The following is a 22215-nucleotide window of genomic DNA, read 5'->3' as shown; positions in this document are numbered from 1 at the left end:
CTCCAGAGGTCTGCTGCTTTCAGTGGCTCCTTTTACAGCGCCCCAGGCTCAGCGCTAGCCAGAGGGGCCTGGAAAGGTGACAGGAAGGGAGGAGGGAAACGGGAGGAGGGAGGAAAAGGGGGGCCTGAAGAGAAAGGATCATTGCCTCTGATCTATTACGAAGTCTCTTGGGAGACAGCCTGTTAGGTGGGGAAGTGAATGATAGCCAAAGCAGATGAAGAATCGTTCTGTGTCCCTGATGTATTTTATCCTCAACAGGGATTTAGTTTCTTTAACTATCAAACTAACTATTTCTCACATATATATTATATAAGCTGTGAAAGATAAAGCACACACAGCATCAATCATAGCTCTTGTCAGGATCTCTTTACCTCTTCCCTCCTCTTTATTTTTTCTTCCTTTGTCTTCTATGTCTCTTAAGACAAGAGTATTGTTATTTGAATTGCAGTAGAAGGTGACCAAAATGTAACTGAAGGGTGCTTTCACCACTGCACATTTTGGAGGGGGGGGGGGGAAAAAGCTGTGGTATTATTTTTGGAGCTGGACACTGAAAAAGTAGAGCATTGGTGTATGGTTTCTTTCCCCTTTCTGTCAGCTGAGAGACTTTCTTCCATCTGAAACAAGTTTGTCTGGGCTCCTTGGAAATCCAGCACTGGGGCGGTACTGTACCAACCCTTCAAGGTTAAAAGAACTGATAATCCCCCAAGAAACCCTCTTCTCTGAGCAGAGGATTTATTTATATATTTATAAATATATGTATAATATTTTATATATAATATATATTTCCCTCCATTGTAACAATATGACATCTGCACACACCTGCACCCATGGACAGGAAGACGCACAGCTGTTGTGCATCCAGCTGGACCCTACCAGTAGGACTGAGTGGAGTTTTCAGAGAAAGGGAGCTGTGGATGAACATGCATAGATGTTTTTAAACATTTTGTCAGGTTCCACATATGCCCAGATCTGCTTTCCCTCTGCCTGCACCAGCCTGCCCCAACTCCCAGACAGATTGTTGCAGGGTCCTAAAGAGATCTTGCTTTAGCCTTGACTCTCCATGAGTTCCCCCACAGCAGGGAGTGGTCAGAGCCTTCTTTATTAATTTTACCATCTTATTGACACACGGATTAAGGAATGAAAAAGAAAAGACAGTGAGATTCATGGATAACCTTGTAATCTCTGCATTTTCTGAACTAGTATCTGCTTTAGTATATATACTCATATTATTCTCTGTAATTCCTTGAACCAATAGAACAGTAATTGCAGATTGTTTTGAGTTCAATATGGCACTTCTAATATGGTGAGAAGGAACAGTACAGCCCCACGTGATTTTGGATCTCAGTTTCAGAGATGCTGAGTATCCAGAGTACCATCTCAAATCAGCAAGAGTGATGATGTTCTGAGAACCAGACCCTTGTATTTTTCCTTTCCTGATTTTACCTTAAATTAACCAAACATTTTTTCTGTGCTTCTTAACTCAGCCTTTTATTATGTTTGATAAAGTGAAAGAATCTTCTTTTTTTCCTCCCCTTGTATCTTGCACAATGGAGAACATAATGCCTTTGCTTTGAAGTCTTTGCTGTTATCCTGCCTACAAAGCCAGGCCTCTCTTTCGGCTTCCAGTTTAATTAAATGCGTCTACTTTGAACAAGGAGGCTGTCATGGAGATCCTGAAATGGCCTCTTCCCCTTGTGATAGCACACAGCCTCCGACCATTTTAGAATAAGTTTACCTTGTACCAGTGCATGCTGGATCTTGTAGAGTGCCTAGCCTTTTTTGAAAACAGAGAACAGTGAAGAAGGATTGTAGCAATTTTCTGAGTTAAGGTCCTTTGCTGTTAGTCTGAACTGACTGCTAACTTGGTACAGCAACTCTTTGGCTTTCCGTTTGTACTGGAAGAACTAGCTGACCATAATCAAGCTTAGGTAAAGGTGCTTTTTGCAGTCAAACTTTGTAAGCAATAATTGAGCATGCTCAGGACTGTCTGGGCTAGGTGTACTTTGAAATGATGCCAGGGGCTGTGGGATGGTAGGCAGTCTGGAGAATTCTGAAGTCTTCTAAATAACAAAATTGTAATGTTTTTTCCTCATCCATTTATATTAGAGCAGCCATTTGAGTCTCCAGTATTTCTCAATGGAGTATTTTCCATGGCTACTCACTAGTCAGTGTCCAAGTAGCATGAAAGAGAGAATAACATGGAAGTGTACCAGGTTGTCAACAGGTTTCTGGTAAAAGCTACTTGGTGCCTAATTCTGCAAGAAATATTTGTCTCACTTGAAAATGTTGGATTTGCCCCCTTCAGTCTTGCCTTACGCACGTGAAGCAGCCAGGAAATCACCCAAGCTCCACTTGGCAGCCATTTGCTGGAGGATGTCTACTTGAACGATATTTGTCGATAGAGCTGCCTTGGAATGAATTTTAGCCCACAGTTTATCTACCAGCATTGTGTACTCTTCTGAATAATTCATCTTGACTGCTGTGCCTTTGTTTTCACCTCCTCGTACTTAGAAATGGGCCCAATTAGCCACATTCAAATTTGGACCTTCAGTACTCAATATTAGGACACCAAAGATGGCTTCCAGCCATCGATTTCATCCTAGCCACTTCAAGATGTGTTGTGTAATCCCTCTTAAGGAGCTTGTTGCAACCTTTTGGGAATTACAACTTGGATCCAATGCATGAGACGGACCTCATCAATGCTCAGTCTATAAGAGCACTGAAGGAAAGGTTTAACATAACTAGAGCCATTACTTTTGCCCTGAGAAACATGGCTAATTTAAAAGCAGCTCTTTACAGCTTTCTGTTACTAATTGTGCGTTTGTTAGGATGCCAAGCCTGGCATAGACTGAATACTCTTAGACCTCTTGTTTAGGGTAAACTCTCCCATGTGTGCCATGGCAGGCAGGAAAATCAGTCATCAGTTCTGTGCCAGCCTACAAGTCTGATATTACACAGATAGAGCGCTGACAAGGACCTTCTTTCTGCAAGCCTCTCTGTTGCCATGAGATATCTTGCTTTGGAAGTAGGAAGAGAAAGGCTGGCCCATACTATGTTATCCATTATAAGCATAAGGTGTCATGCATAAAGGTCTTGCTTTGTTATGCCAACTTCAGTGCTTCCCAGTCAGCAGGGCCAGAGTGAGTTTCATCTTGTGCAAAGTCTTTGATTCTTAAACAATAGGCAATTACCTGCCATCAGTCATTGCAAAGAGGATAATCAGTCTCACATGTGTTGACATCACAGGTTATTCCTACTGATAACTTTCTTAAAAAACACTTGAATATCTGTCACTGCTACTGCAGAAGACTTTGCTATGTATAATTTCTAAATATTAGACTTGGCAAAAACTTTGCATCTTTTTTGAGTGTTTGGCTTCTTCAGCTTAGGACATACCCTCAAATGTGCCCAGTCAGCATCAAGTAGATTCTATTTAGGGCTAAAGCTTGAATATGGATCAGCATCTTTCATAGAACTACCTGCTTAATTTGAAGCTTAGCTGGATGTCAAGTTCTTCAGAAAACCCAGCTCACAGTGCCCTTGACTTTGCCTCGGTCTAATTGGATACGGTGCCAAAGGAGGGGAGTTCCTCCATATTACATACCATTCCAGTTGCCATATGCCCTGTGAACATCATGCTTGCTTTGACAGTGCCCTAGAGTTTCTCTTTTTTGCTGTATGCCACTATTGAAAGCCTGCAGCTGGTTAATTTGCATTTGCTTTGGAAATACTGAACAAAGGCCTTGTGTGGCATGGGGGCCTTGGAACTTGTTATATATGAGGAACTTCTGGTCTTGTCACTCTGTTAGTCAAGCTTTATGGTGCATTTTCACCAGAATTCCTGTTAGCTGCCACAATTTAAAATCTATATAGCAAAACGAGTTCCTACCACAGGAGACAGACCCAAGATGATGAACTCTTCAGTTCCCTTCCAGCCTTGTTTGCCATGATTCTTCTATGAATCCAGCTCTAGGAAACTCGCCAAGTGCTCACTGGACAGCTAGTGATCTATTGCACAAATATGCTTTTGATGTCTTCCATGCTTCCAGACCCTAACTGTGATTTATCTGGCTGTTCTCTGACAGCTCTTCTCCCTTTGACCTCTGTGGACATATACATGCCACGACCTTTCTCTGGTGCTGATGCCAACTGGCATGGAATAGCCAAAATCCATAGTATTAACCTTTGGAATAGGGAGCTGCATCTGAACTGCCAGCTGGGAATGGTCCCTGGACCCTGTAAGTTCCCACCCTGTGCTCACAAATAGTTTAGGAGAGTGCTACTCAGGCCGAGTCCAAGCCATGACAGAAATTGCTCCAATAATTGAACAATGCAGGTGATCAAGTCCCAGAGCCTGGGAATGTTTCCTGACACTGTTGTTTATTCAAATACATGGAGCCATGGTGCTCACTTACCTTTTGATGTTGCCCTTGTGGTTATAGGAGCCCTCCAAGCAGAATGAGGTCTCTCTTATAATGATTTGCTTTATCACACATGAAGCATGGTCAGTACTTAATGCATTACATTCAGACTCTTGTTTAGTTCCTTAACATCTTTAGCTGCTATTTTCATTGGCACAGCAATACCAGCTCCTTTCTGAAAGGTCAGGGCTTTTTCAGACAACAGTATCATTTGGATGCTTTCATTATATAACTGATATACCAGCTGGTCCTTTTAATGAATACCTAAATTTACTCAAAGATCGTAAACCTTGGTGAGCATCTTCAGTTTGGGTACATAATGACCAGCGTATTCACTGGGATTTTGATCACAGTTATTAAATCAAAATCTCTCCATGCTAATGAACAGCTTAGGACTGAGAAAGGCTCCCCTAGCATCACCACAATCTTAGGCAATGCAGTCATGTGCCTTTCACTTGTAATATAATCGGCAATATAACAGAGTTTGTTCTAGTGCAATAACTTTCCCCTCTGCTCTACATTTTCATTACCTTCCGTCATGCGGCCCACTGTTGTCATGATGGTAGCAACTGAAAAGAGACTATTAATGACAAACAAAGGATGAGAAAAAAATCACTTATTTCCAAGATTCACGGTTTTGTCTAATGGCTTTGTAACACAGATTTTCTCTGAGCCTGACTCAAGAGGTTAAGGAAGAGAAAAATATCCATATCCACAGTAGGGTGTGTAGCTGGAAAATGAACCCCATTTATTCATAAGCTCTCCCATAATTCCCCTATAGAGGAGTACTGCTATATTTTCCAACCTGTAGTATGTGAATACAAGTGAAACCAAGTAAAAGTACTTAGGAAAAGCTTATTTTGAAAAGCCTAGACTCCCTATACGGGGGTCTACATCTCCACTGGGAAACTTTTAGGAAAGTTTTAGATGCCACAAATCTGAAAAGGTTGAAAACCACTGGAATAGCAATTACCAAGTAGAAAAGCCCCACAGGCCCAATGAGTATTACCTCAGATCTCATCTTCCTGGGTTTGGAGCTAGAATTTAGATTTAGGCCTGTCACAGTTTATAACGGTATTGGCCCAATTATTCTAATGAAGAATTTTATTGTTTGTTTTACTGTTGAATCAAGGAATCGGTATCTGGAGTCCTTTTTTTAATGGGGTAAAACAGCTTGAAGGGTTTTTTTCTGATGGGATTTTTATAACCACCATAGCGATGAATGGTCAAGTGCTATGGAACGTTATGCTGATCATACACCGTTTCCAAGGAAACTCAGGATGCAGTTTCTAGAAGCTCTTTTTGGGAGAATGATAAAGCTACAGCCTGTCTCCGTCAGAAGGAAAGTCCTAGGCCAGCCTCATGAATCAGCTGAAGAACTGAGGTCATCACCTAAAAGCAGGAACATAGGGCTAAATACTAAGTGGGGTATGTCATGTATTTGGCATTTTGGGCCTGGCTGTGAGAAGGGAACAAATATTTGTAGCCCAGACTAGCAACGGTTAAACTGATGCCCCTGAGCCTCTGGAGCAGGGAACATTAGAGTGATATAAGTCACTGTAGAAGAGCAGGAGGAAACTGCTGCTGTGGATATGAGGGCAGCCACAGACCCTCCTCTGGAGAGCAGAGCGGATGGCCTCTGGGGAGGGTGGCACAAAACCTGTCCATGGACCCCGGCCAAGAGAATGAAAAGCTGGTTTAGCTGTGTATTTGAGTGTGTGGGCTACTGAGGGACAGCATTTAGCATTGTTGAAGCAAAGGCTGGGAAAAGGTTAGGCGGGATGACTGTTGCTGCTGCTGATTTTTTATTTGAATAATACAAACACACACGCAAAATTACTGTTCTAAGCAAAAATGTAGCATTTTCTCAATTCCTTCCCCTTCCCTCACAAAATTAATGGCTTCACCAGTAGCTTCTACCAGAAATCTTTTAATCTATCCTACAACATATTGGAATAGTTACTGCAGTACAACTTCCCTGAGTGTGGACACAGCAAAATCTGTAGAAAGGTACTTTATATTGTACAGGAGTAAGGAATAAGCTATAATAGTATAAGATATGTTTAAACCAGCATTAGCATCTCAATAGAAACACAGAAATGATCCATGCACATTTTTCTGTAAATATAACTGCTTTAGAGGATAATTGCCTTGAAGGTCAGAGATACTGGTAGGTTTTTTAACTCAGCAAACTTCAGTCCAGAAGCCATCTTATAAAATGCTCTAATATTAGTCCCAAAGCTCTGGGTGACCTACCATCTCTGGTCGTCATTGTTGGAGAATAACAATAAAAAGCAGGAGATGAGTGTGGAATTCTGAAACTTCAAAAGTCAAAATTGCTTCAGAGTGCGTGGGAAGGACCTGTTTCTCCCTTCCCACCCTGCCAAGAAAATTCACATCATTTTGCAGTCAGGATTTTTAACAAAAATGCTTATTGAAGTAGAATTTCCTACTTAAAAAAAGGGGGGGGGGCTTTTAGATTTTTTTAGACTTTTTGATTTTTCCTTTTAGATTAAAATTCTCAGTGACCATTCTGATAAAAGTGCTTGACGGAAGACATCAGAGGGAGAAAAAAAATCATATTTTTTGTAGACCCTTCTAGTTTAAAAACAAAATGAAACAAAATCTCCTGTATCTTATTAGAAAAAATTAAAAATCTACCCACTTTATGAGATCACAATTAATACAGTAAAATGCAGCCTTAAAACCATGAGCTACTACCATTTACAGAACACAGGTGTCATACACTGCTTTGAGGAAAAACGTGTTTCTTGAGAAAGCTGCTATGTTCTCCTTGTATAGCTTCTGGGTAGATTTAAGGTCCAGCTGTTCCTGGAATATTTTAATGCTGCAGTACAGAAGCCCGCCTAGATCCCATTAACAAGAGCTCTAACTGGAAGCTCAAATCACATGCTTTTTAGCTGGTGGAAAGCTGCTTCCTGGTCTTTGCTGCGCTAGTGCCAGCTAAAAACCAGCTGAGGATCCAAGAGCATCCCTAGACTGCAAACACAGGTCACAGGTGACAGAAGCACACTTTGTGCATGCCTTTCCCAATGAAGGAGCACAAAATCCATCTGCTTGGAGCCTCAGCCAGTCAGTTTTGGGCATATGTAGCCTCTGTTTATTCCACTCGTTTATTGAAGCATTGAACTCTCAGGAAATGGCTTACAGTTTATCTCAAATTTATCTTGCTGCTCCTTGTTGTGCACGCTTACTGTTTGTGTTTTGTTTCTTCAGACCTGTTTTAATGAGTGTGTTTTCTAACTTTGCATCCTTGGAAAAGGCCCAACAATCACAGCAAATGGTCTCTCCCTCCCTCTAAAAGGGAATTAGCGCTGAAAAACACTCATTGAACCTTAAAAAAGAAAAACAAACAAGCAAACACTAAACACCAGCATGAGGGCTTTTAGTCCAGGCTCATACTCCAATTGGTTGCCAGCTCCTTGCATTCTGCCTCATTTTTTCTCTAAACATTTGTAGCCACTGATCATCTGTAAAGCACTGCATACCCCTATGGTGCTGTATAGATGAAATAACAACAATGCTCTTGAATTAATTGGGTGCTTTTGCATAAGTAGTCTTATAATATCCTTCCAGTTGCCACAGATAATTCGGTGTTAGGTTGGAGGTGTCTATAAGAGATCCCATTTTTTTCCCCTTCTGAGTCCTTTGTGAGTGGACATATTTTAGTTCATTAAAGGTGTATATTGGGCAGTTACTTTCCCTTCTTGCCTATTATTCCTTGCTCCTGTTTACTCCTCACTTTTTACAGTTTTCCTTACAAAATTCCAAATCACATGGAAATTTACAGTCTCCATGAAGTTGTCATCTTTTTTTTCTTTTTTTTTCTGGAGAGAGAAGAACAAATGTCACCCAAAGATCTGATATATTTATTTTTTGCTCTCAAGGGAATGCAGCACAGTGTACCTCTCTGTTGATTTCAGAGTAAGACAGATGCTTGTCTGTTTGCTACTGTTGTTTGCCACAGTTGAGGCAAAAGACAAACAAGCTTACCAAATGAGTTGCAAAGTACTGGACTGCAGTGGGTACCCTTCCCTCATCCCCTGAAATCCTCTTCTAGAGGGTAGCCTACGCGGCGGGGAGGTCTATCTGATGCCCAGGGCAGTGACTGCACGTTGTGGTGTTATTAGTCAGATATCCATCAGAAGGAACTTGATGCAGAGTCCCAGAGAATGGGTAGGGTTGTTTATTCCAAGAACCAGTTCAAACCCTTCATCTAACCAGCCCTGCGATGCCTCTGAGGCCATTTAAGTACGTAGAACATAGTTAGATGAATAAAGTTAGTGTAATTCAGCCAGCAACCCCCTCTGATTTTCTTTCCTCTGTGGAGAATGAATGACTGCCCAGACACAAGCTCAACAGCTACGAGCAGTCTCAGTTACAGGTGGAGGCAGCCATTCAGCAAATGCTCCAAGAAATCACTTTGCACCTTTCTAGGCAGAACTTTAGGTTTCCTCCATCCAGAAGTGAAGAACTCCAGTCAGCATGACAGGTATACCCAATGCTTGTACAGCTCTGCCCACCTGTAGATGAGAAAGCACATTGCAAAGAGGATTACTATTTTAAAATGGGGAAACTGAGGCACATAATAGTGCAACAGCTTTCCCTAAGGTTTTCCACTTCCATATCAATAAAGAGCCCTAAAAGAGATCCTCAAGGTGTGCTTCTGCCAGAACGGACCTATTTGTTTTCCAGGCAGTGTCCTGAACCAGTTGAAGTACTTTACTACCAAAGAACAGCATCCATGCTACAGTTTTTCTCAGCAACAGCAAAACCAACAAACTCTGTGAACTGACTAGACTAGCAGATGTTTCCATGGTAGGGAATCTCAGAGGTTATCTTCTCAGAGAAGGAGGACTACCCAGTGGCAAGTGCAACTTCCCTTGATTTTATTGCAGTGTTGCAGCAAATCACATCTGATGTGGAAATCCTGTGAGATCCTAGAACTGCAGGAAAGTACATTTCAAGTCTTCTCTGTCACAGGCTTTGCATCTCAGTCTAGACATTAAGAAAGTTTGGATCAAGATTTATATTCTCATCAGTAAAATGGGGAAAATAAAACACAGTGTTGAGGGAATCTTGGAAAAACATTAAGATGTTCGTGGAAAGTAAGGAATTGGGAACTACATAAGTATGGATTAATCTGTACAACTTCTTCTCAGTTCAGTACAAAATCTCTTGTTTCAATATGTGCTAGAGAGGGGTTATGGTTTGCAAATATCTTGTAAAACAAACTGCTGCTTTGTGGCCCCAGTGGAGCCCTGGAAAATGAAAAGCTAAACAATATCTGGGGGTATGTGGTTCCACCTCCAAGACAGCTCCACCTGAGAAATGAATGAAGCAAAACATGGCGTATTTTGGGGCTGGTTGAGAAGCAAGTTGCTGGTACTTCTTCTTCCCTTAGAATGCAAAAAGCTAGAAGGAACATCCTTAAATTTAAGCAGCAGAGATTTGCTACTAAAGGCAGAAGGTGTCTATGGTTGTCATGAAGCTGTCAATGGTCAAAGTCGTAAGAAGGTCATAGCAGAGATGTTCATAGTTAGCTGCTAAATTTATTCAATACTCTTAGACTATGTTTAGGTAGACTGAAGCTACCCTCAAGGTCAGACTTGTCTACAATGCAGACTGTAAGCTTATAAATGCAAGGTCAGGTGTCAACCAGGCACATACTCCAGAGTTCCCAGCACTGAACATGCTTGGTCAGTTACTGGGTCAACCAGCACATTTATGCAGCATCCAAGTGGCTGGCTGAATGGCAGTCACAGAAACAGGATGCAAATGTGGTCCCTGGACTTTGGCCCCAAGACCAGTTTTATAATGGTGCAGGCACAGCTTTAGTTAACTTGTGAGCCTCTCCTGCTCCTAGAATGCTAGTCTCCTACTTCTAATAATAAGCATGTTCTTTATCAGGCTCTTGTCAGAAAAGTAAATCTGGAAATTGCATTGTGCTGCTTCAGCATCAATTGAGCTTAGCTTGAATTAAAAAAAAAAAGAAAAGAAAAAAGACATTAGGAACTGATTTAGAGACTTTTTTTTTTGCTTATTCCTAGATGCTCTTCTGTTGCCAAACAGAGCTTGTCTGAATCAGGAAGTCTAATCCTTCATAGAGAGCTCCTGGATAGAGTTATGCAGTCAATGTACACCTGTGCAAATGAAGCTTTGTGTAGTTTTTCACAGAGGAGAAGACCCAAACTAGGACTATTATCAGTATAATGGAGATTCTTTAAGGGAGGCTGCTAAGCACAAATGAATCCTATAAGATTTCCCTGGCTCTCCAGATCCCAGGTGACACATGCAGACTTTGCAGCCCAAGATCAGTGTATGGGGATGCTACATCCTAGAATAGGTGCTAATGTCCATCTTACAGCATCTTTGCTATGCTACCAGGTACAGGTGAAGGAAACCTGATCCTCTAACACTGGAAGAAGGTATTCAGTGGACATGGTAAGCCTTTCTTTTACCCCCTTCCCTGAGCAGCTTGGTTTGTTTCTCCGTCCACAGGTATCTCAGCAAAGGCTGCAATACATCCGTCCCTTATTCTGCTGCTTTCTCCTTTACATTTTGCAGGGGCATTATCTGAAAATAGTCTCATAGAGGAAGGGAGGGAAAAGGGGCCATCTGCAGCTTTACCTGTCAGGCTGGTGAAGGCAGGGGCAAGGAAGGTGTAAATTTAGATGACAGCTGCCCAGACAAGTGGCAGATGGGTGGGGAGCTTGGTGACTGAAAATTGTACAATGGAGAGAAAAAGAATTAGAAAACAGGCTACAACTTAAAGAAAAAGAAAGGGATCTGAGTAACCAACCCTAGTGCTCTCCTGTGTTGAGCTTTACCCTGGCTCTCTAAAGTTGTGCTTCAAGTTCACTCTGAACTTAGGGAGGACTCCCCAATTTCCTTCTCTATGATTTCTCTCTAGGGATGATGAGCTGAAACTTCCCTCATCTCTCTAGTGACCTCAGCAGTGCTTTAAATCTGGGATTTCCCCATGTTGCCCTATCTACTTCAGCTGAGTGTGCAGATCTGCTGGTCCCACAGTTCTGCCAAGGCCGGCTGATGCCCACAGTTGTATCTGCTGGAGGCTCTGACCCCTCGCATTCCCAGAACACCAGATCTCCTGTGATAGTCGGTCTCATTTGCTTTGGGTGACAGAGAGCTCCCAGCTAGTTGGTGACTCCTTCCTCATCCGAACTCTGCAGAACTGACTGGCAAGGGCAGGATTCGGCTCATTCAGAAATGTTGTCAGGAGCAAGCCCATGACCTTGCACCCCAGCAAGCACTGAGCTTACACCATTGGATGTGTTGATTAATTGTGGATAGTCTAAGTCACTTGTAAACCATTTATCACAGTCATCATTAAGCGTCATAAGGGACCTATAAGAGGCCTGGTTAGGAGGGATGGCTCCTATTTTCCTTCAGCCTTCATCATGCCTTAGCATCAGCAAGGGCCCATGGATTAACCTCTTATTTACTCAGGCTGAAATAAACAGATGACCAAAACCAAGATCCTGGTACATGGAAATAATGTATCTTGCCTCTGGCTGTAGCCAGAGCCAGCAGCAGGACCCCTGTCATCTGAGCCCCAGTAGCTGCTGCCCCCTTGTTCCATGCACACATCTATCCCAGGCTGCAAGCCAACTAGGGCACTGCTGATGCCTCCTCTGTTCATCAGGCAAACCCTCAAAAATGCACAGGAAAGGAGGAGAAAGTTCCTGTGCCAGAGACCCAACAATCGAATGAACAATACAAGGACATCTGTGCATCTGCTTTGTTACTCTTGATTTCTGGATGTTGCCTCTTGTGTATTATTGCCCTGGGCTTTGGGCCATAGAATATGTTGCTGAGAAGAGAGGAGGCCTGAGAGAAACACACACAGCACCCCAGCAAGCTCTCCTGCCAACCCCTGTGTAGTCTGCTGCTCTAGGAATCATGACTCCTCAGAGTCATAAAAGCTACAGCTTCTGAAAGGGAGGAATGGAAACACTGCTGAAAGTCAGGAGTCTGAGTGATAGGGCATGAGCACTATTGCCTTCCTTGTATGGTGGAAAGTGGTGTGTGGTAAAGAATATTCTGTATCCATATTTTATGGCTGAGGAAACAGGCTCCAGGAGATGGGACATTGCCCAAGCTACAGAAGACATTTGTGTTTAATGTATTTGCCCTCCTTCTTCCTAATTCTCCTCTCCTACTATTGATACATGGTCTGCAATTCCTTATCATAAATAAGATTTGTGAGCTCTTTGGGGAAATGGACTGTTTCTTCTCCCATGTTTGTGCAGCTTGTGCAGGAATATAAATAATAATAGTCATTAATGCTAATAATGTGTTTTTTAACCTCTGGATCATCCTTTGCCTGATAAAATAGATACAAGAGAGGAATCTTTCTTGGAAAAAGAAGCTACTGGGAGAAATGATTAACATTGCAAAGGCTAGCAGAAGTCAGACAGTGACAAACTTAAAGTTGCCTCCTCATGTTCTTTGCTAACTGAGGGTCTTTGATTGAAACATGGTGTTTTTTGTTTTGGATTGTTTTTTTTTTTAGTAATGTGTGGGCTGTAGGCTCTTTGGCCAGTATGCTGAGTGTTTGGCAAAGCCAGTAGAGAGGTAAACTGCCCCTATGATTCAAGGGGCCTGTTCTCTATTTCTGTCAGTAACTTGGCAAATCATTTTACCTCTGTTACCTTCACCTCTCTCACTCTGTTCATCTTGTCTGTCTTAGCAGCTGGCATCAATGGCTTGGAAACATTTCTCACCACCCATTTCTAGAACATCTAGTACAACTGGCCTTGGTTTCAGCTGAGGGCTTGATACACTCCTGCAACACAAGTGATAAACAGTGGCAGTGGAAGAAATACGTATATTCAATACAGAACAAGTAAGGGAAATGGCCATTTTAGTGATTTTGCTGAGGGGAGCTGAGTCAGCAGCCCCTGAGTTTGGTGAGTCTTTCCACAGATTTTATTGGGCTTGAGAACAAGTCTTCAGTGATGCCTAGAAATGTGTGGAGCCCTGCCTTACAGAAAGATTACTTTCCATAGAGCGTTGAAACCCAAGCTGTTTCCACTCTGCACGAACCAAGTGGTATTTTCCAAGACATATGACTTGGCCAAATGGAGTCCAACTTAATGCTTGCAGCTACAGTCCGATCTGGGTGTTTTCTATTTCTCTGGGTAACTGTGGATCCTCACCACCACAGGCCTGATTTCCCTTCCAAGATGCAGTAATGTTGTTACTATGATGGGCTAAATATATAAATGAGGACAGATTTTAGCGAGAAGTAATATAATTTATTTGACTTAATACAGTTAAAAGAGTGGATACACTTTGGGGCATGCAAGCCCAAATGCCTGGAAAGCCTGTTTTGTTTTGTTTTCAGCTATGTTCTTTGGTTTAATAAAAGATATTGCTTCTCGCTACAAACCTTGTCTCACATTATTTGCCTTTCAACTCTCTATCCACAGTCATTTCAGCACTGGAACTGTTAAAAAGGCACAAATTGTTTCCTCCACTAATCATAAAGCACTCCCGTAGTCCCAAGTATCTTAAACAGCCAAACCCTTGCTTGCTCAAGCTTTCAAAAATAAAAACAAAATCATAAAATTCCATCCTTGGGTAAGAGACTAGGTCTGAAAAATATCAGTCTGGGAGTTTGTAATTTCAAGATGTTATGAACCACTGCAAGGAGACTCTCGCAATGGGAATGCTCACACAGCCTTCGAGCCAGTTAGGTACAGACTCCATCACACAAAAAATGGCTTTGGAGAGCTCACCACTCTTCTATGTTTCTGTCCAGAAAATGTCAGACTGCCTGCATATGCCAGGTCAGCTCTCTCATTGCGGGCACAGCGACATCGACATGTCTGGTTGATAAGTACAAGCTCAGCAGTCATTTGTTTGGGACTTTCTCAAGGCAGGCAGGTCAGCTGGAGCTCTGCAGCCAGTCAGTCAGGAATAGCAGGCAAATGGCCACATTCCTCTTTTCTGATTTACCTAAACAACTAAGGACAAGTACAGGGAAGTCTGGACATATGGTAGGCCTATCTCAAAGGTCAACTGACAGGATATCTAATAAAGCCAATAAGTCTTATCCTAAAGGTAGAAGTACAATGCTTGGCTTGTTGAGACCATCAGCTGTGCTGTACAGCAGCTCCTCCTCAACAGCCACAGAGAGTTAAAGGAAGCAAGCAAAATGCCCTCAGCTGTGGCTAAAGAACCAATAAGCTACAGCTGGGATAAAGGCTGCTTCTGGGTAGAGGAAGGGAGATGTTAGAAGAGCTGGGGCTTGTTTCATGGAAATGTCTTCTGTGTAGTGCTGCCTGGAGTAACAAGACCTGAATCCTGTGAGGAAGGAAGAAAAGCTTGTGTTGTCATCCTTTTGTGGAGATGAAAAGATTGGTGGTGGGGGGAATGATTGAAAGCACTGTCTTAACAGGTGCTCTGCAGACTTGAGGGACTGCTCATGCCCATGCCCATGCAGAGGCCAGTTAATGCTGGATGTGGTGGGGGTTTTGTGGTGTAAACACCTCTCCCACTGGATTGCAAATTCATTAATGCTGTTTTTAAGAGCTGATGGGATTTTTTTTTTTTTCTTCCCCAGCTTGAAAGAGCTGACTCTTTTCCCATGGAAAACATGACAACTCAAAAAATTATCTGCCAAAAATTTTCGTGTGCTAGCCAATTTTCTTTTTCATGTTGTTGTTCACACTTGCGGATTTCCAGCAGAATCTTGCAAATACTGAAAGAGTGGAGGCCCTTTCTGCAGAATTCTTTTGTGCATGTGTATGTGTTCCCCAGGGGCGGGTTCTGCGTGCCTGTGTTTCAGGCTTTCTCAGCATAGCTGGGATGAGACTCCCCTTGAAGAAGGAGTTGGTTCCATGGATACAGCATGGTAGACATGCTGATAGCATCTGCTCTTCTATTTATTTTATACTTTAATTATGTGACAATGTTAATGTGTGTGTATTCTGCTGGCAAATGCTTTTGTGAGATGCCCTTCATGTGCCCCAGCTTGTAGAAGATGTGGGTCTGTTATGGCTAATGTTAGAGAAGCTATCTTTGTGGTTTGTGCTGTACCAGTACCATGTTTAGCTCTGGGGGTTCTCCGGTCAGTCTCTGTTGTATCATCATAGAGTTGCTGAAACTAAATGTGGAATCTCCTGTTTCTTCCCTCCTTCCACCATTTCTGGGGTACTGCTGCTATCTCATTAGGTGGCTATTTCTGTCTTATGGAATTGCTCTCTAGCCACATGCTACATCCCTCAGTTGCTGGGCCTGGCATTTGTTTATTCAGAAAAGCTCCTTTCAGCTTGGGGTCTTGTAGCACCCCTGAGAAATCACTGCCTTGAAGAAGCCCCAAAGAGACACTCTTCCATCTTAGTTTCCATCTTCCATCTTAGATCTTCCATCAGAGTTTCCACAGCAAACTCTCCCTGTTATAGGAAGAGAGCAATGTGTGATAGTAAAGGGGAAAAGAGGTGGGATGAGAGGGGGGGCAGCAGTGTGCACAGGGGAGTGGGGTGGGAGGGGAGGGCAAGAACAGAAATGAGTGTGAAGCAACAGGAACGAAGGGGAAGGTGGGATGTATGACATGGACAAGGCTGGATCCTCCTGACCATCTGGCTGTAGGTGAATGGGAAGCATGAATACTGTTTTCTAAGTCTACATAAAGGAGCCTAATTGGATGTGAGACTATTTGTCATGCTCCTGATGCACTGTACAACCCCTCTGTAAGAACACTCATTTCTGGACATGCTGCAGTCCTTGACCTTGGACAGCATTGGGTTTCCTAGAGCCACATGACAAATGATTCTCTGTGGCAGGAAGAACATCTCCTTCCACTCCCTTTCCCAAGATCACATGCAGCACAGGCCACAACACCCTTCTAAAATCACAGTAAAATGTGCTATTCATCATAGATGCACTAGTCCCAAAGACATGCCATGAAACCCACAGATACAACACTCAATAAAACAAATAGTAATACACATATGTTGGAGACAGATATACAGGACACTAAAACATCCAGAAAAATACATTCCTGATAATGTATAGGTCGTGTCTCCTGTTTGCTTTACAAGGTTTTCTCAGCTTTAAATTCCAGGACCTTTCATTCTCTTATGTAAACCCTGTAAAATTTGCATGGCCAACTGTGTTTTCAGTACTACTTCTATGAAAGTAAAAAACCCACTAAGCCTTTTGCTAATGTAACATGACACTTGCGCAGTTAAATAACAGTAATTTGAAAAAATCGGTAATGGAAAAGTTAAAATTTCCTCTATCAAATTTAACTTGCTTGCTTGAGAATTATTTTATGGTAGGGTCAGTATAAAAACTTGGGAGAAAAAACATTGTGTGTGCTGTGCAATCAAGTTAATAACGATATTGCATGAAAGAACTAAATCCAAGATGAAATAGAAATGAAAGAGTAAGTGCTTAAACAGTTAAGAGCACAAAGCACGTTTATTTATCAAAAAATGGACAAGCATCCATGCACAATGCATCTAAATGCATCCACTCAGCCTTAATGAAATACTTTTACTATGCATTTAAAAGTAGCCAGCTTACAATCATTCAGAGGTCTGTCAGAATCCAACCATTCCCCCCCCTCCCCGCCGAATGTGCTGGTAGATGTTCTTCCGTAGGTACTATTTCTATGCCAACTTTCAAGATTCATCTGGCTTTTGAATTCTAGGGTAAGTGGAATCACTGTGGTAATTTAAAAGGAAAGGTAGGAGGAGCAAGGATTGATTTTTGTTTTGGTTTATATGTTTGGGGGTTTAGGGAGAGTTGGGCGTAGTTTTGCTTCTGTTTTTGTCCATATGATCTGTAGGTATCTGAGGGATTTGGCCACACAAAAAGCAGACTCACCTTTGGCTGGAGACCAGTCCCGAAGAATTTCAGCCCACAGAATCCAATACTCCTGCTCATATTTAGTAGCCCAATATCCCAAGTAACCCTTTTGATATGAGTCAGCAGGAGTGAGGGAGCCAAAATCCAGTCCTGAATGTTTTTGAAGGTTAAGAGTATGTCAAATGGGTTATAAGAAATAGCTGTTTCTCTGCTCAGTTGCACCAGCTTCTCCAGGGAAGTGTAAGGTGCTGCTACCTGAGAGAACACCACTTTCTTCGCATCTTCTCTCAGATCACTCTCCATTCTGGATGGGAGTGATACTGGGTCAGGATCATCTCTCACATCTTTTATCCCCATGCAATTCATATCAGAGATCCAATTCTGATACCACTATTTCAATGTTTCTATTACAGTAATGCTCAAAGACTCCAAAGAGGACCAAGCCCAACAGGCCATGGGATATTCATATCCAAAGTGTAACATGGCCTCTTGCCAGCACCTTTCCTATCTTTTCAGAACCTGTATCTGAAGTGCATTACGGATGAGCACAGAAATTCTTACCTTTCTTCAGCGGGGGCTATGGCATGGGTTATGGAGTTTGAAGAAGTGATCTCTGAAGTATGTGCTGGCAGTTTAGCAGTAGCACAGTATGCCAAGTGTCACAGGCACGTGCTGATGGAGAATATCATGTTTGGCTGTTGAGTGCACAGTCAAGAGCTGTAGAATATGGCTTTGTGAAGTCTGTGGGGGAAGCAGACTGCAGATGGCTGCATAATGATGGAAGTGGGGCAGTTGTGGGGCTTTGCAGGATTGTAAGGTAGGTGAGAGATTGGGTTTTGCATGTGACTGGTAGGCAGGATGTTGGGATATAAGTTTGATAGCAGAAGAGCTTTGGAGCTGTGTATGGGGCTGGTGAGATTTGTGAAGGAGTATGAATGGATATAAAGCTGTATCATATATTGGATGTAGATGTTGGATGCTGAGGTAAAGGATGATGAAGGTACAGAACAAATGGAAGGAGGGATACCAAGTGTATGGGCAGTTCTAAGGGGCCAAAATGTACACAGCTGGTGTGGTATAAAGATGCTGGCCTAGCTGGTCCCTGAACCTCTGCCATGCTTTGGTGGGGATTCCTGCAGCAACAAGCAAAAACTGTCCCTTGCTCCAACCCTCAATGACTGATCATTGCTACTCTATTTCTGGCACACTGGGTTCCAAACAAATCTGAGGGGCAACATTATTTGTGCATGGACTCTCTTTTGGACCATACTGTGTTGATATCAGAGAATGAAAGCCATTTAAAAGGGAAACCATGAATAGGAAGCATGCTTCTCCATTCAACAGTTGACTTTAACCCACTTTCATATTTTTAGTTTGGTTTCCTCAGGAAATGAAGCCTAGCTGATAGTATGCATCTATCCATTTGTCCGCCTGTCCTGCCTGTTGCTTAAAAGTAGTGAATGGGTAATGCCCTACTCCCTTCACAGGGGAAAAGGCATGAATAACCCAGGTGGTATCTTTGCACCAGGCAGCAGCCAGCTAGGCCAATTAGCGTGTGCATTTTGCATTGCATTGCAGTGTGTGTTTTGGTCCACTAGGAAACAAAGATGCACTGCTGGCCTAGTCGCAGCATACGGTTTCTTTTTGCTACAGGGGATGTCACAGGGGATATGGGGGGATCTGGTTTTGATTACAGTAAGGTGAGATGGAGTTTAAAGACAGCAGGCAAGAATGCACAGGAAACTGGGCTTTGTCAGTTCTGCTTGCAAAACAACTTGCTTTAAAATGGTCTAATAAGAAATACTTTTTTGGAGTGGCGTTGTTTCTTTAATGGAGGGAATCCTGTACACCTTTGACACACGTACTCACCCTAGTGTCCTGGAAGGATTCATAAGGTGGCTTGTTTCTCTCTGTAGCTACAGTTGTGGATGTATTTGCAAAGGTGGATTTCTAAAGATTTTGACACCTCACATAAGACTGGGGAAAGACTGGATTTACAGACAGAGTGGCTGCTGATGCATGTTACACCTGACGGTACTTCCCCCCCTGCCCCTGTCACTCTTAGGAAGCCCCTGGAGAGAAGCCTTGCAAGGTCTTTGCATCTACATCAGCATTTTTTGTTCCCCACCTGAAGGCTCCTTCATTACCCAAGGTTTCCTCAGGTTTTGCAGGAGCTGCCAGTTGTTGAAGACGAGGTTGCTCTGAGCAAGGCAGCATGGCCTGAGCTCCTGCCCATGGCCATACCTGCGCAAGTACATCTTGCCTGCTAGCTTCTGCCTGAAGTTTCAGCCCTGCAAGGGGCTGACTTCCTTGCTTGCCTGTGAGCGGGAAGCAACTGCTGCAGTCTGGGAAATGGAGATCATCATCCTGTAGCTGTGGCATAGGCATGGGCTGCCATGGCAACACCTGCAAGGGGGCACGGTGGCCCAGCAGAGGGGTCACAGGGCTGGAGAGCCTGCCCCCAGGGCTGCCACCCTGCCTTTCCAGAGACTGGCTCCTGAAAGGTTGCGCTGTCACTTTGCCTTTCATGGCCTCTGTGTCCCCAGCCGTGAAAGGACACCCTCTTTTGTGAAATGCCTGGAGAGCGACTGATGAAAAGCCCGGTGTGAATGTTAAGTAGTACTTCATTACTGCTGTCCCTCCCACCAGAAGCAATGGTTTCAGGGAGCAACGGAGCTATGGGAGCTAATTACTCCTAGGGGGAAAAAAAGAAGTTCATGCTGTGGTAGGAGGAAACTGTATTTGAAAGGAGAAGGATGGTGGGAGAAACCTTCTGTGAATAAACAGTGGTTTTGCAAGCTGGATTTCCTAAATAGATTGATTCCTTCTGGTCCCTCAGAAATGGCACAGAAGTCACTGGAGATCCAGCCAAGATTAATGCATCCCAAAGGTTGCTATTTTTCCCAGAGGCCTGGAAAGCTCTGTAGTTAAAATCAGCACGTCTGAATCTCCTTCTGGCCCCTCAGTGCTGCCCGGAAGTGACATTAGCATAAGAAAGACCCTTGCTACAGAATTTGCCAGGCAGAACTCTGCCAAGAAATGAAAACTGCCCCACTGCTGCTTTGCTGTTGTTGTTGTTGCCTTGATGGGGAATGCAGTTGTCCTTCATCGAGTAATTTCCCCATGGAAGTTGGAGCCTGAGGGAAGCCTGAGCCCAGCATAGTTCATAGACCTGTGATCCAAGAGATACATTTGCAGAGGAATGAGAGCGCCATATTTCTATAATATTATATATATTTTTATATATATAATAAAAAATCTAAAAAAATCTAAATGATCTGGCTTGCAACACTAGGTGGCAGAGGTGGGAGCTTTTCTGCTCTGAGCACTGCCCTATAAGGCATTGCTTGTTTAAGTACAGTCGCATTTAGTTGGAGCTGCAGGAGCGAGAGACAGGGAGATTCGCCGTGTTTACAGCCAGCGCAGGCTACGGCGAGCATCTAACCTGGCCCCCTTTCTCCAGCCCTGGAGGGGGATAGCGGGAGGTTATTTGGGAATCCGGCCGCCGTGGGTCAGCTGTCGCCGCGCCAGGATTGTCAGAGCTGGTAGAGCAGAGCCCAAGGGGACTGAAGGGAGACACGAATCCCATTTTATTTGAGGGGAGAGGGGAAAAAAAAAAGAAATAGAAAAGCAAAGAGCCGGAGGAAAAGGCAGAGGAAGCGGGGCGAGTAAGAGTTCAGAAGCATGAGGACCTACTGGCTGCACAGTATCTGGGTGCTGGGATTCTTCCTGTCCCTCTTCTCCTTGCAAGGTATGTGCCGAGTTTGCTCCCGCAACCTCCTCAAACCCCTTATCTTGAATTGAGGCGGATGGACTGAGGCTGGCTTGAAATATGGAGCTGCAAGCTGGATCTATTTAGATTCCTTTCTCCTCTGCTCTCCTCCCCCCCCCCCCCAAACCTCCCCCCATCACGAAATAAGCCAAGGAGAGATCGCTGCTGGTGAATCCGATGGTTAGAGGGCACTGCATGTGACTGACTTTGCTGCTGTATTTATGCTTTTGCAGAGAGGGAGCTGCGGGGAGGGAGGGGGGGGCTGGAAGATTTGTAAAGGAGAGAGGGGTGGGTGAAGATGGGTATCGCCTCCATCCACAGCCCTCAGTACTTTGGGTCACAAGTACTGATGCTCCTGGATTCTTCACCTTCCTGAGGAGATCAGTGTTAAGTTTCTTTCTCGTGCCTTTTTTTTTTTTCTCTCTCTCCGGGAGGGGGGGCGGGTAGGGGAATCTCTGTATTTTTGGTCTGTCTGCAAAAACACTATGTTCTTCCCCCTCCACCAGGAAAAAGAGTGGGGGAGGCAAAGGCAGGAGAAGGAAATTTGGGTATGGGGTTTTTGTTCAGCGGAGAATTGCCAGCTGGGTTTCTTGCTTTAAGAGCCAAGTGTGAGTATGGGATTTAGTTTGAAGTGATGACAGACATGATAGCTGTTTTTGAGATGCTTTCTGTAAACAGGAGTTAAGGGTTAATGCATCCCATGCTGTATGTATAAATACATGTCACATGGCACGTATAATCATGCCCCCCCAACTCACAGCTTGTATATGATCTGCACTCATTCACACATACCCATGGTCTTGCGCACATACACACACACTCCCATGAATATAGCATAGAAGATGAATAAACTCACTGTGGCACACACTGTTCTAGCTCCCTCGCACATGCAATTCCTGGAGTGCCCATCTCACTCTTCCCCCTCCCTCCCTCAAGCCTTCTCTGGTGTGCTTTCTCCATCCCAATCACTAGTGTTGGTGGTTGCTTGCACATACAAACCTTTTGCCTGTCCTACTGCACTGCTCTTGTAAATACGCGTGCGTGCACGCATATGCACACACACAGGCACACACACGTGCAGAGTATGTATATGTTCTTTATTTATATATCCACCTATCTGGCCTGCTCTGTGTCTCGCAGTGCCTTGCATTCAGTGAG

This window comes from Apteryx mantelli, chromosome 1 (assembly GCF_036417845.1).
Source record: "Apteryx mantelli isolate bAptMan1 chromosome 1, bAptMan1.hap1, whole genome shotgun sequence".
In the NCBI taxonomy this organism is placed as follows: domain Eukaryota; kingdom Metazoa; phylum Chordata; class Aves; order Apterygiformes; family Apterygidae; genus Apteryx; species Apteryx mantelli.
This window is presented reverse-complemented; position numbering follows the sequence as displayed.